This window comes from Pituophis catenifer, unplaced genomic scaffold (genome assembly GCF_029215685.1).
Source record: "Pituophis catenifer annectens isolate HBS135680 unplaced genomic scaffold, rPitCat1.0.hap2 SCAF_8, whole genome shotgun sequence".
Taxonomy (NCBI): Eukaryota; Metazoa; Chordata; class Lepidosauria; order Squamata; family Colubridae; genus Pituophis; species Pituophis catenifer.
Window position 1 is genome coordinate 74603977 of NW_027256888.1, and position 18069 is coordinate 74622045.

Consider the following 18069-nt stretch of genomic DNA (forward strand, 5'->3'; position numbering starts at 1 on the left):
TTGCATTTGGCTATTTCAAAACGTATGTTTGGATATTTCAACATTTGCATGAATACAACGCCTCTGCGCCTGTGTGTGTTTGTGTGTACTCTACCCAAGAAAAGGTAGCAAGAATAAATGCAGAAGGAGGAAGGAAGGAATTTGTTAAATGGGTCTGGGAAGTTTGCAGTTACAACGGCACTGAAAAAAGTGATTTATGTCAATTTTTCACACTTATGATGGTTGCAGCGTGATCGAAGTTCAGATACTTGGCAACTGACTCATATTTATGACGGTTGCAATGTCCCAGAGTCACATGATCACCTTTGCGACCGTCTGACAAGCAAAGTCAACGGGGAAGCCAAATTCACTTCACAACCGTGTTACTAATGTCACAACGGCAGTGATGCACTTAACAACTGTGGCAAGAAAGGTCTTAACAGGGGGGCAAAACTCACTTAACAAGTATCTCACTGAAAAACAGAAAGATTGGGCTTGTATGTGGTCGTAAGACGAGGACTGCCTGTATATTTTTTTTTTAGTTGGTGACTTTACTTACTTTACTTACTTACTTTATTTGATTTATATACCGCCCTACTCCCGAAGGACTCAGGGCGGTGAACAGCCAAACAGTAAAAATACATAGATACAAAATTTAAAAACAAAGTAAAATCGAATTAAACAATTTGGCCCAGACAGATTAAAACACCCCAATCATTTAAAAACCGATTAAAATTTGCATAATTAAAAAGAGGGAAAAGATTAGGCCAGGCCCTCCTGGTGAAATAAAAAGGTCTTAAGAGCGCGGCGGAAGGTGCGCAGATCCGGGATCCTCTGTATCTCCGGGGGGAGCTTGTTCCAGATAGTAGGTGCCCTCACAGAGAAGGGTGTCCCCCTAGGGGCCGCCAGTTGACATTGTTTGGCTGACGGCACCCGGAGGAGTCCCTCTCTATGAGAGCGTACCAGCCGATGGGAGGCTATTGGTGGTTGTAGGCGGTCTCGTAGATAACCAGGTCCTAAGCCATGGAGCGCTCTAAAGATGGTAAGCGCACCCGGAAGACCACTGGGAGCCAGTGCAGCTCGCGCAGGAGAGGTGTTACATTTCTCAAATTTCAGTAAATTCTTCAATCAGAATAGAGCTGGAAGGGATCTTGGAGATATTCTAGTCCAACCCCCTGCTCAAGCCGGAGACCCTATACCCGTGATCAGGGGTGAAATGCTCGCCGATCAGACTGGATCGCCCGATCCGGTAGCGATCTTGGCCGGTGGTTCGGAGATTCGGTAGCGAAACCCCAGCCGGGTGTCATTACTTCCTGGTTGTAACGAGGAAGTAATGTGTTTTTTACCTTCTGCGCATGCTCAGAAGGTCTGCACGTGCCTGGGATGAGTGCGTGTGCATGGCGCATGCACTTCCGAACCAGTAAGGAAGGTAAGTAGATTTCACCCCTGCCCGTGATGGCAAACCTATGGCACGTGTTCCACAGATGGCACGCGTAGCCATATCGATGGGCACGCGAGCTCAGCTCCGTAGGGAAACAGGCTGTTTCCTGACTCCGGAGGATCTCAGGGGGTGGTGGGGAAGGCTCGTTTTTCTCTCTCCTCAGCCTCCAGAGCCTTCCTAGGCCTTCCCCACCCACCCCAGTGGTGGGTTCCTCCCGGTTAGGTCCGGTTCGGCCGAGCCGGTAGCGGTGATGATATGACATCACCGAACCGGTTCTCCCCCCCCGCCCTCCCACCCCCCCCCACCCACGTTATTCTTACCTTTTATTTGGTCCCACCCCCAATCTATTGCTGCCTCCTGAGTCCCAGCTGATGACTAGAGGGAAAAAAACTGTTTAAACTCTTGCCCCAGGGCTTCAAAAGGCCGTCCTACAGCTGATCAGTGTTAAAAGCAAACAAATGAGTTGGGTCGTAAGTGCGAGGACTGGTCGTAAGTGCGAGGACCTTCCAGAAATGACTCTGACCAGCTAGCCACACCCACCTAGTCACATGACTTCCAAGCCACACCCACAAAATAAGCCACGCCCACAGAACCGGTATTAAAAAAAATTTAGAACCCACCCCTGACCTACCCCACCCCCGGAGGCCCTCCAGAGGCCAGAAACAGCCCGTTTGCCAACTTCCGGTGGGACCGCACACGCATGTGCAGGGGCAGGGTGCATAGAAATATGGGTGTGGGCACGTGTGCACCCCACCCCACCCCCACTCTTGTCACGAGATGGCAAAAAGGTTAGCCATCACTGCCCTATACCATTTTAAACAAGTAGCTGTCCAGTCTCTTCTTAAAAAACTCCAGTGATGAAGCACCTACAATTTCTGAAGGCCAGCTGTTCCACTGGTTAATTGTCCTCAGTGTTAGGAAGTTTCTCCTTAATTCCAAGTTGCTTCTCTTCTGGATTAGTTTCCAACCATTGTTTCTTCTCTTTGGAAAATAAATTGACCCCTTCTTTTTTCTGGCAGCCCCTCAAATACTGGAACAGTATTTATAAATATAAATACAAATAAAAGAACCTTGGTGGCGCAGCAGATTAAAGTGCTATTAAGTAGCACCAGCTGCCTGCAATTATTGCAAGTTCAAATCTCACCAGGCTCAAGGTTGACTCAGCCTTCCATCCTTTCGAGGTAGGTAAAATGAGGACCCAGTTTGTGGGGGCAATAAGCTGACTTTGTATAAAAAAAGAACACCGCTTTGGAGGGGGGTGGGGGCGAAAGCCCTACTAAGCAGGTATATACAAAAGTATGAAGGCTATTGCTTAACGCATTGTAAGCCACCCTGAGTCTCCGGAGAAGGGCGGCATAGAAATTGAACCAATAAATAAACAATAAATAAATAAACACTGCTTACATGCCACCCCTAGTCCTTCTTTTCTCTAGAGTAAAGGTAAAGGTAAAGGTTTCCCTCGCACATATGTGCTAGTTGTTCCTGACTCTAGGGGGCGGTGCTCATCTCCGTTTGAAAGCCGAAGAGCCAGTGCTGTCTGAAGATGTCTCCGTGGTCATGTGGCTGGCATGACTGAATGCCAAAGGTGCATGGAACGCTGTTATCTTCCCACCAAAGGTGGTCGCTATTTTTCTACTTGCATTTTTTAGGTGCTTTCGAACTGCTAGGTTGGCAGAAGCTGGGACAAGTAACAGGAGCTCACCCCATTACACAGCACTAGGGATTCGAACCGCTGAACTGCCGACCTTTCGATCGACAAGCTCAGTGTCTTAGCCACTGAGCCACCACATCCCTGTTTCTCTAGAGTAGCTATACCCAATTCCGGCAATTCCTGTTCTTCATATGTTTTTATTTCCGGGCCTTGAATCAACTCGGGTGCTCTTCTTTGCACTTTCCCCCCACCCCCCAAAGTCTTGTAATCCAAAAACCCACTGTACAAAGCCCCTCCCCCCAAAAAATAAAAAATCCAGGGCTTAATTTTTAAACATTTAAGTAGCAAGCCCACAGCCCACCTCTGGTCTTTCCCTCTACCATTGTCTCTTTTCTTTCCAGTTTGTAAATCCCCCTTCCACCGGCTTCTTCTGAGCACCACAAAGCCGTGAGTAGTAATTAGTCGACTCCGTGCATCGGAAAGACCGCTTCCAATCACTTGCCCCTTGAAAATTGCCTGACGTTGATGCCACAGCACAACGTTGAATTGGTTCACTCGTGCTGAGGCCTGGTCCTCATTAAAAGCCGAAGGACTCCAGGAGTTTGTTGACAAGGTTCAAGCCTGCAGCTCCTGAGAAAATTCATCCGCGGTCTCCAAAATATCTGCTCTTTGAATACTTAAAGGTAATCAGTGGCAGCTCACTAGATCCAGAGCGCATCTAAACAATTTTGCCATGTCAACGGACAACAGCTTGAGGTAATGTTAGCCTCTCTTAGTGGAGGAGGAGAGCTGGACACACGCCCTAATTGATAAATCAAAGTTAAAGCTTGCTATCCATCCCGAGCCGTTCTTTTGGTCCGCAGGTTTATTTCATTTCCAGCTAGGCCCTTATTTTTATTTATTTATTTATTTATTTTAATTTGATTTATATGCCGCCGTTCTCCGGAGACTCAGGGCGGCTTACAATGCGTTAAGCAATAGCCTTCATACTTTTGTATATTTTTTACAAAGTCAGCTTATTGCCCCCACAAACTGGGTCCTCAATTTACCTACCTTAGAAAGGATGAAAGGCTGAGTCAACCTTGAGCCTGGCAAGATTCGAACTTACTTTAATTGCAGACAGCTGGAGTTAAATTACAATGCATTAGTCTGCTGAGCTATCCAGGCTCCTATTCCCTTTGCAGCTCTTGGACTAAGCTTTCCTAATGTCTAGAAATCTCGAAGGAATTGTCAGTCCTGCTAGATCAGGCGTGTCAAACTCGATTTCATTGAGGGCCGCATCAGGGTTGTGTTTGACCTCGAGGGCCAGGATGGGCGTGGCCAGTTCGACACCAGGGGCGCCTGTGGGGGCCCGAGTGCTCTGCCAGTGAAAACGGGCTCCCGAGCTTCGTTTTTGGCTGTGACGGCTTCCTGCAACCCTCTGCCAGAGAAAATGGAGCTCGGGAGGGCTGCCTGCGGCCCTTTCGAGCTCCATTTTTGCTGGCAGAGGCACCGCGGGCCGATCCTTTGCTGTTTCCAGGGCGGCCCTATGGGCCAGATCTAAGCACCCCATAGTCCAGATCTATCCCCCGGGCCTTGAGTTTGATAGTCCAGACAGGAAACCCAAACCATGAGTACTAATGGTACTTTAATGTAAGGTTACAGTAACGGAATCTTTCATGTCTGAAAGCATAGCCTCTATCTCCCCTGCCTTTACAGGTAGGCCTTGAATCATGACCATAATTGAGTTCCAAATTTACGTTGCTAAGCAAGGCAATTATAGCATTTAGCAATAGCAGTTACACTTATATGCTGCTTCACAGTGCTTTACAGCCCTCTTAAAGCGGTTTACAGAGTCAGTCTATTCCCCCCCCCCAATCTGGGTCTTCATTTTAACTGACCTCAGAAGAATGGAGTCTCACCGGGTTCAAGGTTGATTCAGCCTTCCATCTTTCCGAGGTGGGTCAAATGAGGACCCAGATTGTTGGGGGCAATAGGCGTACTCTGTCAACCGCTTAGAGAGGGGTGTAAAGCCCTGTGACGCAGTATATAAATCTAAGTGTTATTGCTTGGGAAGGAAGGAAGGAAGGAAGGAAGGAAGGAAGGAAGGAAGGAAGGAAGGAAGGAAGGAAGGAAAATGAGAAGGAAGGAAGGAAGCCATAGTGGCACAGTGGTTAGAATGTAGTATTGCAGGCTAACTCTGCTCACTGCCAACAGTTCAATCTTGACCAGCTCAAGGTTAACTCAGCCTTCCATCCTTCCGAGGTGGGTAAAATGAGGAGCCAGATTATTGGGGGTAATAGGCTGACTCTGTAAGCCACTTAGAGAGGCCTGTAGAGCACTGCTAAGCAGTATATAAGTCTAAGTGCTATTGCTATAACTGAGATGTTTACTTGGGTTATATTCTTGACTTGGCCTCAGGCCCCTTTTATCTGACCATTGCCTTGGATCTGTCCCTCAAGGCCATTCCCTCTGCTGTCTAAACTGGAAGACCCGACCCTGTCATATTTCTGTGGTTCCCAATAACTTTGCAACATATTTCCCTATTGGCATCAGCACTGGCAAACCGTTATTTCTATACATTTACATTGGGAATGCTGCCTGCTAGGGTTGCTGCAAAGGAAAGTGGCTGTCAAACCAGGAGATCCAGGCAGTTCAAGTGTGTATAAATATGTATTGTAAGCTTAAATTCTCTACACAAATCTGAACTACTAACAGTTAATTTAATTTTAATTTAATTTAATTTTAATTTAATTTCGAATTTATATACCGCCCTTCTCCCTGAGGACTCAGGGCGGTGTACAGCCAAGATAAAAAACATAGAATACAAATATTAAAACATTTAAAAATATATATAAAATTTGGCCCAAAAAATTAAAATCGCAGACTAATTAAAAGGATTTAAAAATTTTAAAAATTTCTTCTTAAGCCAACCCGGCTTGCTGAAAAAGATAGGTTTTCAGGGAACGACGGAAGGCATTGAGGTCCTGGATTCTTCTTATCTCCGTGGGCAACTGATTCCAGAGGGTGGGAGCCCCCACAGAGAAAGCCCTCCCCCTGGGGGCCACCAGCCTACATTGTTTGGCTGATGGCACCCTGAGGAGGCCCTCTCTGTGGGAGCGCACGGGTCGATGGGAGGTCATCGGTAGCAGCAGGCGGTCTCGGAGATAGCTAGGCCCTATGCCATGGAGCGCTTTAAAGGTGATAACCAACACCTTGAAGCGCACCCGGAAGACCACCGGGAGCCAGTGCAGCTCGCGCAGGAGTGGTGTTACATGGGAGCGCCATGTTGCTCCCATCACTACCCGCGCTGCTGCATTCTGGACCAGCTGGAGCCTCCGGGTGCTCTTCAAGGGGAGCCCCATGTAGAGAGCGTTACAGTAGTCAAGGCGAGAGGTGACGAGGGCGTGAGTGACTGTGCACAGGGAATCCCGATCAAGAAAGGGCCGCAACTGGCGAATCAGGCGAACCTGATAAAAGGTCCCCCTGGTAACAGCCGTCAGATGTTCCTCCAAAGACAGCTGCCTATCCAGGAGGACTCCCAGATTGCGAGCCCTTTCAGTGGGGGCCAAAGACTCGCCCCCAATAGTCAGTGATGGAGTCAACTGACTATATCGGGATGCCGGGAGCCACAGCCACTCAGTCTTGGAAGGGTTGAGCCTGAGCCTGTTCCTCCCCATCCAGATCCGCACAGCCTCCAGGCACTGGGACATCACTTCAAGGGCATCGTTGGGGTGGCCTGGGGTGGAGATGTACAGCTGGGTGTCATCAGCGTACTGGTGGTATCTCACCCCAAAGCCACGGATGATCTCGCCCAGTGGCTTCACATAAATGTTGAACAGAAGGGGCGAGAGGACCGATCCCTGCGGCACTCCACAAATGAGAGGCCTCGAGGTCGACCTCTGCCCCCCTGCCAACACAAACTGCGACCGGTCGGAGAGAAAGGAGGAGAACCACCGTAACACGGTGCCTCCCACCCCCAACTCTTCCAGCCGGTGCAGCATGATACCATGGTCGATGGTATCAAAAGCCGCTGAGAGATCTAATAGGACCAGAACAGAGGAATAACCCCTGTCCCGAGCCCTCCAGAGATCATCGACCAACGCGACCAATGCCGTTTCCGTGCTGTGCCCAGACCTGAAACCTGACTGGAACGGATCCAGATAGGATGTTTCCTCCAGGAATTGTGGAAACTGTTGCGCGACCACACTCTCAACAACCTTCGCAATGAAGCGAAGGTTGGAGACAGGACGATAGTTAGCCAATATTGCTGGATCCAGGGACGGCTTCTTGAGGAGAGGCCTCACCACCGCCTCTTTCAGGGCAGCGGGGAAGTTAAGAGAAATTAGCGGGAATTAAGAATAGAAAGGAATTCAAAGTGGGCTGGACTTAGATTTCTTGTGGGTGCACACTGCGCAGGGACTCATGACTGATGACACGTTTGACCCCTCCCTCAGGTTCAGCCTGGTCATCTCCTACAGTGGTCCTTGTTCAGAAACGAGAAAGGATGAGTCAACCTCAGAGGTGGTATTCAGCAGGTTCTGACCAGTTCTGCAGAACTGGTAGCGGAAATTTTGAGTAGTTCGGAGAACCAGTAAATACCACCTCTGACTGGCCCCGCCCCCATCTATTCTCTGCCTCCCGAGTCGCAGCTGATCGGGAGGAAATGGGGATTTTGCAGTAACCTTCCCCTGGAGTGTGGAAGGAATGGAGATTTTACAGTCTCCTCCCCCTGCCATGTCTACCAAGCCACGCCCACCAAGCCATGCCACGCCCACCAAGCCACACCCACAGAACTGGTAGTAAAAAAAATTTGAAACCCACCACTGATCAATTTCAACGCTTCTTCACACTCAGGGATCCCACCGTGATGACATCCCAGCCCCCAACGGATGTCACGAGCGTGTGAAGGAATAAGCTAAGAATAAGCTAACTGCTCTGCAAATTAAAAAAAACCAAATCCATAAAAGGAAACAATTTGCTGCCAAACCTTTCCATTTTTTTGGCTCGGGCCTAGTTAGATGGTTTAATTATACAGCGCCAACTCTATTGTTTGCCTTTGCCTCTGAGAGTTCATTGCATTTCATAAACAGACGTGGAAACTTGCAAAGGTTCAAATGTTTGTTTGGGTTGAGTTCTGACAGGCTTTCTTCTTTTTTGCTGTTGTTTGCTCTGGCTGTCCCCTAATGCACCATAGAGGACCTCCTGGCTTTGGGGAGAATGACTGGCAGATGGGCCACGCAATCAGCCTGAGGGGACAGCAACAGCGAATCTTCTCTGCTCTGAAGTACACCAACTTCACTCCCTTTCATCTCACTGACAAACAGACCCATGGAGACCTAAGAAAGGCCAACAATCTCCTCCTGAAGGACAAGGCAGGGAGCCGACACCAAAAATAAGACTTGCTGACTTCTATAAAATTGTCCTCTCCTGTCGTCGGATGGAAAACATCCAGGAGAAACCACGGCTAATGGGATTTCAAATTTTACAGCACCACTCTGCTTAAGCTAAATCTTTAAAATAAGGTCGTTTTAGTTCTTTTTTTTTTTTACCCATTTTTCGTCGCAGCTTGCAACACTATTCTCAAACACATCTCGTGGAGATGCTGTCTTGAGGTTGATTCCAACCTGATGGATCCATTAGGATTCAGCAGTGGAATAGGTGCAGCTTTGTTCAAGGCGTTAGGAGTCTGCAGAAGGGTCAAAGGTGAGCATTCAAGGTCACCTCCATTCCTTTATGGACTCATGCAAAGTAGTTTTGTTGAGAAAAGAGGCAGTGGTGGCGCAGAACTGCAGGCTGACTCTGCTCACTGCCAGCAGTTCGATCCTGACCTGCTCAAGGCTGACTCAGCCTTCCATCCTTCCGACGTCGGTAAAATGAGGACCCAGATTCAGGGATGGGTTCTATTTACCTTTACTACCGGTTCGCAACGGGATCGCACGCGGGCGCTTGCTTCGCTTGAGTGCGCGCCTTGCTTCTGCGCATGCGCAGATCACTGATGAGGACAGCCGGGGCAATGGGCAGGGCCTCCCGCCAGTTTTACTACCGGTTCTTGCAAACTGGTCCGAACCAGAGGCAACCCACCACTGCCCAGATTGTTTGGGGGCAAGAGGCTGACTTTGTAAGCTGCTTAAAGAGAGCTGTAAAGCACTATGAAAAAGCATATAGGCCTAAGTGCTATTTCTATTGCTACTGTCTTCTTTTGCATTTTTCTTTAAATTTCCTAAACTAGCCCACAGTTCTGGTATTCCTTGTTCAGTGGTGGGATTCAGCTGGTTCGGGCCAGTTCGGGTGAATCAGTAGTTAAATTGCTGGCTGGCCCCACCCCTTCTTGCCCCGCCCCTTCCAGGAGTTCCCATGTGCCCCATTTTGGCTCCCAGGTAAGTGCAGGGAGGCCTCCTAGGCCCAAAATGAGGTGCAGAGGCAGAGTGGCACCCCCACCCCCCCGTGGCCTATTTTCGCTCCCAGGAAGCTTCAGGGAGGCTTCCTAGGCCCAAAAGGGAGCACGGGGGGGGGCCTCCCCCATGGCCTGTTTTTGCTCCCAGGGGGGTGCAGGTGGCAGAGTGCTGTCTGTCACATCCCCTGGCCACGCCCACTAAGCGTAGTAAACCGGTAGTAAAAAACTCGTCGTGGGACTACTCGCCGTGGCCAACCTACCATGGGACAACTGAACAAATGCAAACGTTAAATTAATTTTGACAGAACCATGGCCAATAATAATAAAATAAAAAAAGTCAATCCAGAAATACAAGCGTTACAATAATTTCTATGAAAATGTGATCACCAATAATAAAAGGACCTGAATAAAATGGTTAGTATAGCGTTGTCTTAAACCAGGGGTGTCAAACTCAAGGCCCGGAGCTGGATCCAGCCTGTGGGGTGCTTAGATCTGGCCCTCAGGGCTGCCATGGAAACAGCAAAGGACCGGCCTTCAGTGCTTCTGCCAGAGAAAATGGACCTCGGGAAGGCCGCACACAGCCCTCCCGAGCTCTGTTTTCGTTGGCAGAGGGTTGCAGGAGGCCATCGCAGCCAAAAATGGAGCTCAGGAGCCCATTTTTGCTGGCAGAGTGCTCAGGCCACTACAGGCACCCCGACACGAGTGACATTGAGCTTACCACCCCCATCCTGGCTGCGGCCACCCCAGCCCCCCAAGGTAAAACACAACTCTGATGTGGCCCTCAATGAAATCGCGTTTGACACCCCTTTTCTAGACCCAAACTGATCCTCCCTGACATCAAAGAATGCCCCCCACAAACCCACCTAGACCAACAAATAGAAGCCTCCTCACCACCTTCCAAAGGAAATTGCAACTTAGAAGCACCCCAACCTTCCATCATCCATTAAATGATGAGTTCAACCTTTCATCTTCTTCACCATGGACTTCCACAGAGCTCCTGTGCTTCTAGATCCTGCCTTAGTTTGTCCAAACTTCCGAGCCAACCAGATTCCCAGGATTTCCTCCTTTGTAGTGCGATGGCTCAATGGTTAAAGACCCTGAGCTTGTAAGATAGAAAGCTGACAGCCCAGGTTCAAGACCTGAGCATCACTTAATGGGGTGAACTCCCGTTATTTGCTCCAGCTCCTGCCCAACTAGCAGTTTGAAAGCATGCAAACATGAATAGATAAATAGGTACCACTTCGGTGGGAAGGTAACGGCATTCTGTGCACCTTTGGCATATAGCCGTGCTGGCTACATGAACACAGAAAATGTCTTTGGACAACACTGGCTCCCTCAGCCAAGAAACAGAGATGAGCATTGTGCCTTAGAGTTGGACACAACTGGACATGGAAACCTTTGCCTTGTTAACCTAGTGCTCAACCTCTAGAAGTATGTTTGCTTTCTCATTGTTAGAGTCCCGCTTTCTTGTAAAACAAACCCCAATGATGGTTGTAATAAGCATGGTTCAACTGCTGATATAAATATCACTTTATATAAATGACCTTGGTGATCATATTATAAGCAACTGCGTTCTCTTTGCTGATGATGTAAAACTATGCAACCCCACTGACAATGCTGCTACTCTACAAAAAGACCTTGATTATGTGTCAGAATGGACAAACAATTGGCAACTCCAAATCTCAACCAACAAATGCTCTTATTTATTTATTTATTTATTTATTAAATTTCTATACCGCCCTTCTCCAAATAGGACTCAGGGCGGTGCACAGCCAAGATAAAAACAAAGCATACAAAATTTAAGAACAGTATTAAAATAATTAAATATTTTGGCCGAAATTAAGATAACCCAATTTAAAATCAATTTAAAATTTAACTCAGGCCAGCCCAGCTTGTTGAAATAAATAGGTTTTCAGGGCCCGACGAAAAATCCGGAGGTCTGTTATTATACGTAACTCTGGGGGAAGGTTGTTCCAGAGGGTGGGCGCCGTCACAGAGAAGGCTCTCCCCCTGGGGGTCGCCAGCCGACATTGTCTGGCGGACGGCACCCTGAGGAGGCCCACTCTGTGCGAGCGTACTGGCCTGTGGGAGGCTATTGGTGGCAGAAGGTGGTCTCGTAAATACCCCGGCCCTAAGCCATGGAGCGCTTTAAAGGTGGTCACCAACACCTTGAAGCGCACCCGGAAGACCACTGGGAGCCAGTGCAGCTCGCGCAGGAGAGGTGTCACATGGGAGCGCCTCGTCGCCCCCATAATCCCCCGCGCGGCCGCGTTCTGGACCAGCTGGAGCCTCCGGGTGCACCCCAGGGGGAGCCCCATGTAGAGAGCGTTGCAGTAGTCCAGGCGGGAAATGACTAGTGCCTGAGTGACTGTGCGTAGAGAGTCCCGATCTAGAAAGGGGCGCAGCTGGCGTATCAGGCGAACCTGATAAAAAGCCCCCCTGGCCACGGCCGTCAAATGATCTTCTAAAGACAGCCGTGCGTCCAGGAGGACGCCCAAGTTGCGAGCCCTCTCCGTGGGGGCGAGTGATTCGCCCCCAATAGCCAGCGATGGCATCAGCTGGCTATATCGGGACGCTGGAAGCCACAGCCACTCGGTCTTGGAGGAGTTGAGTCGGAGCCTGTTTCTCCCCATCCAGGCCCGCACGGCCTCCAGGCACTGGGACATCACTTCAAGGGCATTGTTGGGGTGGCCTGGGGTGGAGATGTACAGCTGGGTGTCATCAGCGTACTGATGGAACTCCACCCCAAAGCCACGGATGATCTCACCCACATGAGATGTCTATGTCTTACACATTGGCAAAAAATAAATAAATATCAGAACATCAAATACAAGCTGGGCAAGTAGAACATAACAGACGACCCCCACTCTGTCAAAGACCTTGGAGGACTCATCTCAAACGATCTAAGTGCCAGAGCTCACTGTAACAGCATTGCTAAAAAAACCATTAAGAGTCGTTAATCTAATCTTGTGTAGCTTCTTCTCTGGAAATAGTGAACTGCAAACTAGGGCATACAAAACGTTTGCCAGACCAATTCTTGAGTACAACTCATCTGTCTGGAACCCGCACTGCATATCGGACATTAATACAATCGAACGAGTCCAGAGATATTTCACAAGAAGAGTCCTCCACTCCTCTCTTCGCAACAAAATACCTTATGCCACCAGACTTGAAATTTTGGGCTTAGACAACTTAGAACTTCGCCATCTTCAGTCTGACCTAAGCATAGTACATAAAATCATCTGCTACAATGTCCTACCAACCAAAGACTACTTCAGCTTCAACCAAAACAATACAAGAGCACACAATAGATACAAACTCATGGTAAACCGATCCAAACTCGATTGCAGAAAATAGGACTTCAGAAACAGAGTGGTCAATGCCTGGAATGCACTACCTGACTCTGTGGCTTCTTCCCCAAACTCCCCAAACTTTAACCTAAAACTGTCTACTGTTGACCTCACCCCATTCCTAAGTGGTCTGTAAGGGGCGTGCATAAGTGCACCAGTGTGCCTATCGTCCCTGTCCTACTGTCCCCATTTATTCATACCCATTTCATGTATTTATAATTATGTTTACACTTGTATCTGTCATAAAATACATGCTTCACGAAAAATACAAAATAAAATAAAATAAATAAAGTAAATGAGTATTGTACTTCTACTTCAGGCTGAATTCATACGTGCTATCTAAAGACAACTGCAAGGTAACCAAGTCTGACATTGTTTCCAAAACGTTTAAGGTGCTGGAATTATCAAGGCAGGCATTGAAAGGTTTAAAGTCAAATGTACTCAAACCAGCTATATGGTGCCACCGGGTTTTGCGTTTAAATAGAAGCTGTTTCCAAACACTTACCACAAAAAATATTCCTTCGGAAATTTTTAAAAATCTTTTCTCCAAGTCAAGGTACGCCTATTATCACACTGTCAGGGTAAATTATCTTTGCAAATTCCAGACAGATTGATTCAATCTGCATGATTGGATGAATGTGTAAATTGGAATGTTGCCCTTTGTCAGATTTTTGCATTTTTGCAAGCGTTGTGACATAATTTTCAGCTTTAAAAATGTATCGGAGTAGGCTTACAACGTGCTGCTTGAAAGAAAACAAGAGTTGCAAACACATTTTTTTAAGTGCAGGGACCCTTTGGAAGGGAGAGCGGGAATACAAATAAAATGAAAACTAGTCATTAATGAACTACCTAGACAAGTCATTACTACCCAGATGGTAGAGAAGTTTTGTAAAATAGATCAATAAAATAATTAACATGCAACAGAGATGGGTCTTTAGCAATCAGCTTAGAAATTGCACTGCAATGTTTTGGCACAGACATTTTGTGAAATAGATTGATAAACTAATTAATATGCAACAGGACCAAGGGTTTTAGCAATCAGCATACAATTTTTGGGTGTAGAAATTTTGTGAAATAAATCAATAAAGCAATTAATAGGCAATAGGCCTATTTAGTTATCAGTTTACAAAATACACTGCGATTTTTGGTAGAGAACTTTTGTGAAATAAACCAATAAAATAATTAACATACAATAGGACTGAGCATTAAACAATCAGCATACAAAATGTATTAAGGCATTGACACTAGGTTCAGAGATATCAAATTGTCCATATGTTAGTATGAACAGGGGTACAGACATCTATCTCTGTTTTGGAACACGTAGTCGTCAGGAGAAATGGGTGCACCTGCAGACAATTATATAAAGCTAAGATGTAAAGTAAGGTCTGGAAACTAAAACCATACCTTGTCAATCACATGTACAATCTCTGCATAAGTATAGCTGAACAGCGATTGATCCTTTCCTTACCATCATTTCAATTATAGAAATAACAGACAACAATATGATATTGTCTACCCCATTAATTCACTGTTTGTGGCTGAAAATGACAAGAGGAATATGTGAAAAAATACCGGCGTATTGTTCTTAAGTAGTACTTAAATATTAACATACTTAAGATAATAGGAACTTAAGATAATAGGAACATAATTCTAAAGGATATTTGTCAACAAATATTTGAGGATATTTGTCCATCATGTTTGCCTGTCAAATATGAACACCAGCGTCGTGATTGTTCATTTTTCTAGCCTATCAAATCATTTTTGTTGCCTATCAAATCATAATCAAACCATGACAATGAATCTAAAAGGTTCCAAAGTTTAGTTTCGTCACTGAAAAATCATAATCATAAATCATAATCAAACCATGACAATGAATCTAAAAGGTTCAAAAGTTTAGTTTCATCACTGAAAACAAAACAAAACAGAGGAACAAAATTAGAATTTCAACCACTTGGTGAGGTTTATTAGGATGGGACATCAATGTATACATCCCTGTTAATATTCTCTCCTATTTAATCCTATATAATCGAATGCCCCTAGAGCAGGGGTCTCCAACCTTGGCAACTTTAAGAGTTGTGGACTTCAACTCCCAAAATTCCCCAGTCCAACCAACAAACCACTAAGGCCAACACTGACAGGGCAAGCCATTGTAACATAAAAGAGAGAACCCTACCCCTTAATAGCACTGATGATGTTACCTAATTTGGGTAATGAAATGCCTGCAAGAAATAACCAAGCACTCCTCAAATCACTTTCTTCTATTCCTATAACAACTACATCCAGAACAGAGAGTGGGAAACCTTTGGCCTTAATACATTTCATCTTCACTTTTCCACCACTTTCTTATTCCTACTTCTCTCTCTATGACCGTCTTGCATTTTACTAGAGTGGCTGTCTATCAATCAGGAAGTCAGGGAAGAGACAAGATCTTAAACAGATACCCCTTCACAGATACTTTAACAAATGAGACACTCAAATAGCAATAGCATTTAGACTTATATACCGCTTCACAGTGCTTTACAGCCCTCTCTAAGCGGTTGACAGACTCAGCCTATTGCCCCCAACAATCTGAGTCTTCATTTTATCCACCTCGGAAGGATGGATGGCTCAGTCAACCTTGAGCCTGGTGAGATTTGAACTGCCAAATTGCAGGCACATGACAGTCAGCAGAAGTCACCTGCAGTACTGCACTCTAACCACTGTGCCACCTCGGCTCTCTAAATAGAGAAATCATGTGTTTTTCTGTGTCTATGCATGTATATACTTATACAGGTAGTCCTCGAGTTACGACCCCGACCGAGCCCCAAACTTATGTTGCGAAGTGAAACATTTGTTAAGTGAGTTTTGCCACCGTTATTAAGCCAATCACTGCATTTGTTAAGTTAGTAACACGGGCGTGAAGTGAATCTGGCTTCCCCATTGACTTTGCTTGTCAGAAAGTCCACAAAAGGGGATCACGTGACCCTGGGGCACTGCAACCATCATAAATACGAGTCAGTTGCCAAGCATCTGAATTTTGATCACACGATGGTCCTAAGCGTGAAAAATGATCAAAAGTCACTTTTTTTCAGTGCCGTTGTAACTTCGAACTTTCACTAAGTGAACTGTTGTAAGTCGAGGATTACCTGCACACCAGGGGTGGTATTCACTTACCTTCGCTACTGATTCACAAATGGGAGTGCGCACCCGTGCGCTCACTTCGTTCATGCGCACCTCCTCCATACATACGCATGCGCATGGCATCAAAAATGGGACGTGAAGATGTCCGGGCAGGCGGGCGGAGCCTCCCGCAGCCGCTGCTACCGGTTTGCCCGAACCGGATATAACCGGCTGAATACCACCATTGCTGCACACAGTATATATAGTAAAATGTGTATGTACATGACAGGAGAACATCCTTCTCTTTTCCCTTGACTTTTGCTAAGGAAACACCGGATGCAGCTTGCCATGATAACTAAATTTATTATTAACTGTGTATTTCATGATGTTAGTGACAATATGTTAATGTGATTTTTCACATCCTCCTGCAGCGAACAGATGGCTCCTTTTACTTTACTTTCCACATCAAGTGTGATTATTTCTGGGTGCCAAAAGCCTCCTGCCGCTCCTCGGTCTCCAGTCTAATTTTTTATGTTGGTAAAACACAGCAGGACTTGTTATCCGTTGGATGGCATCTTAATAAAAGGAGACGTGCCAACATATTGACATCATATTCAAGGGGAATATCCCATCCTTCGTAACCCTTACCCTTCGCTGACTTCCACCTTCCCAACATCTTTTTTGAAAGAAAGAAGGAAAAGACATCCTAACAAAGAGTGGTTCCACCAGTTTCAATCTGCCGCGTTACTGGTTTTAGGACCACTGCCAAACTGGAAACCCGGCCTCCTTTTGTTCTCCTATCGTCGTGGCTTCTCACCCGGGGACCTGCTCCCTCTCTCGTCCTGTGTAATGATAATTAGCCATAACACAATCAGAAGTCATGTGTAAGCAGGAATACATTAACACAGAGAGAGATCGGAGTTTGAGCGAAATTTCAACAGGAGAGACACAAAGAAAGATACCTTACAATTTTGCTTTCATGGAAAATTCTCGGCAAAGCCTTCAAACTGTGAACAATAAAGCTTTTACACGATATCCCCTTTTAAAAAAAAAAAAAGATTGTGGGCTAGAATTTTTTCCTCAGGAAGTTATGATTTACCATCTGTTTAAAAAAAAAAAGATTTCAAAATACCTAAATGTATCCAGTTTATTACAGCCTCATGTCATGGTCTGGTTTATTTATTTATTTATTTGTTTGTTTGTTTGTTTCAATTTGTATACCGCCCTTCTCCAACAGGACTCAGGGTGGTGAACAGCCAGAATAAAAACAAAACATACAAAATTTAAAAACAGTTTAAAATAATTAAATATTTTTGGTCGCAGTTTAAAACAAACCCAATTTAAAATCAATTAAATTTAACCCAAAACTGTGGGATCAAGCCAGCCCGGCTAGTTGAAATAAATAAGTTTTCAGGGCCCGATGAAAACTCCGGAGGTCTGATATTGTACGTATCTCTGGGGGGAGGTTGTTCCAGAGGGCGGGCGCCGCCACAGAGAAGGCTCTCCCCCTGGGGGTCGCCAGCCAACACTGTCTGGCGGACGGCACCCTGAGGAGGCCCACTCTGTGTGAGCGTACTGGCCGGTGGGAGGCTATTGGTGGCAGAAGGCGGTCTCGTAAATACCCCGGCCCTAAGCCATGGAGCTGGTTAACACAACTATTTATTTATTTATTCGTCTATGTATTTATGTATGTATCAGTGGTGGGTTGCCCCCGGTTCGCACCGGTTCTATAGAACTGGTAGTAAAACCGGAGGGAGGCTCTGCCCACCGACCCCGACATCATCAAAATGCTTCTGCGCTTGCGCAGAAGAGCGTGCGCATGGCCCCATTGCAAACCGGTAGTAAAGGTAAGTAGAACCCATCCTTGGTATGTATGTTGTATCAAATTATTACATTTATATGCTGTCCATTTCGCTGTTGAAGTGACTCTGGTCAGCTTACAAAAAGATAAAAAGATTATCTAAAACAATTACATTTATACAGGTTTTTATAAATAAACATTAATATAAGAGCTAGGTTCAGAGGTGGATTCAGCTGGTTCAGATCAGTTTGGGTGAATTGGTAGCTCCGACGATCAGCTGGGAGTGAACAGGTTCGCTCTGACGAACCGGTGGGCCTGCGGCCTGCCCCTGCGCTTTACTGACCTATATCTTCTCAGCTGATTTGTGCGGCA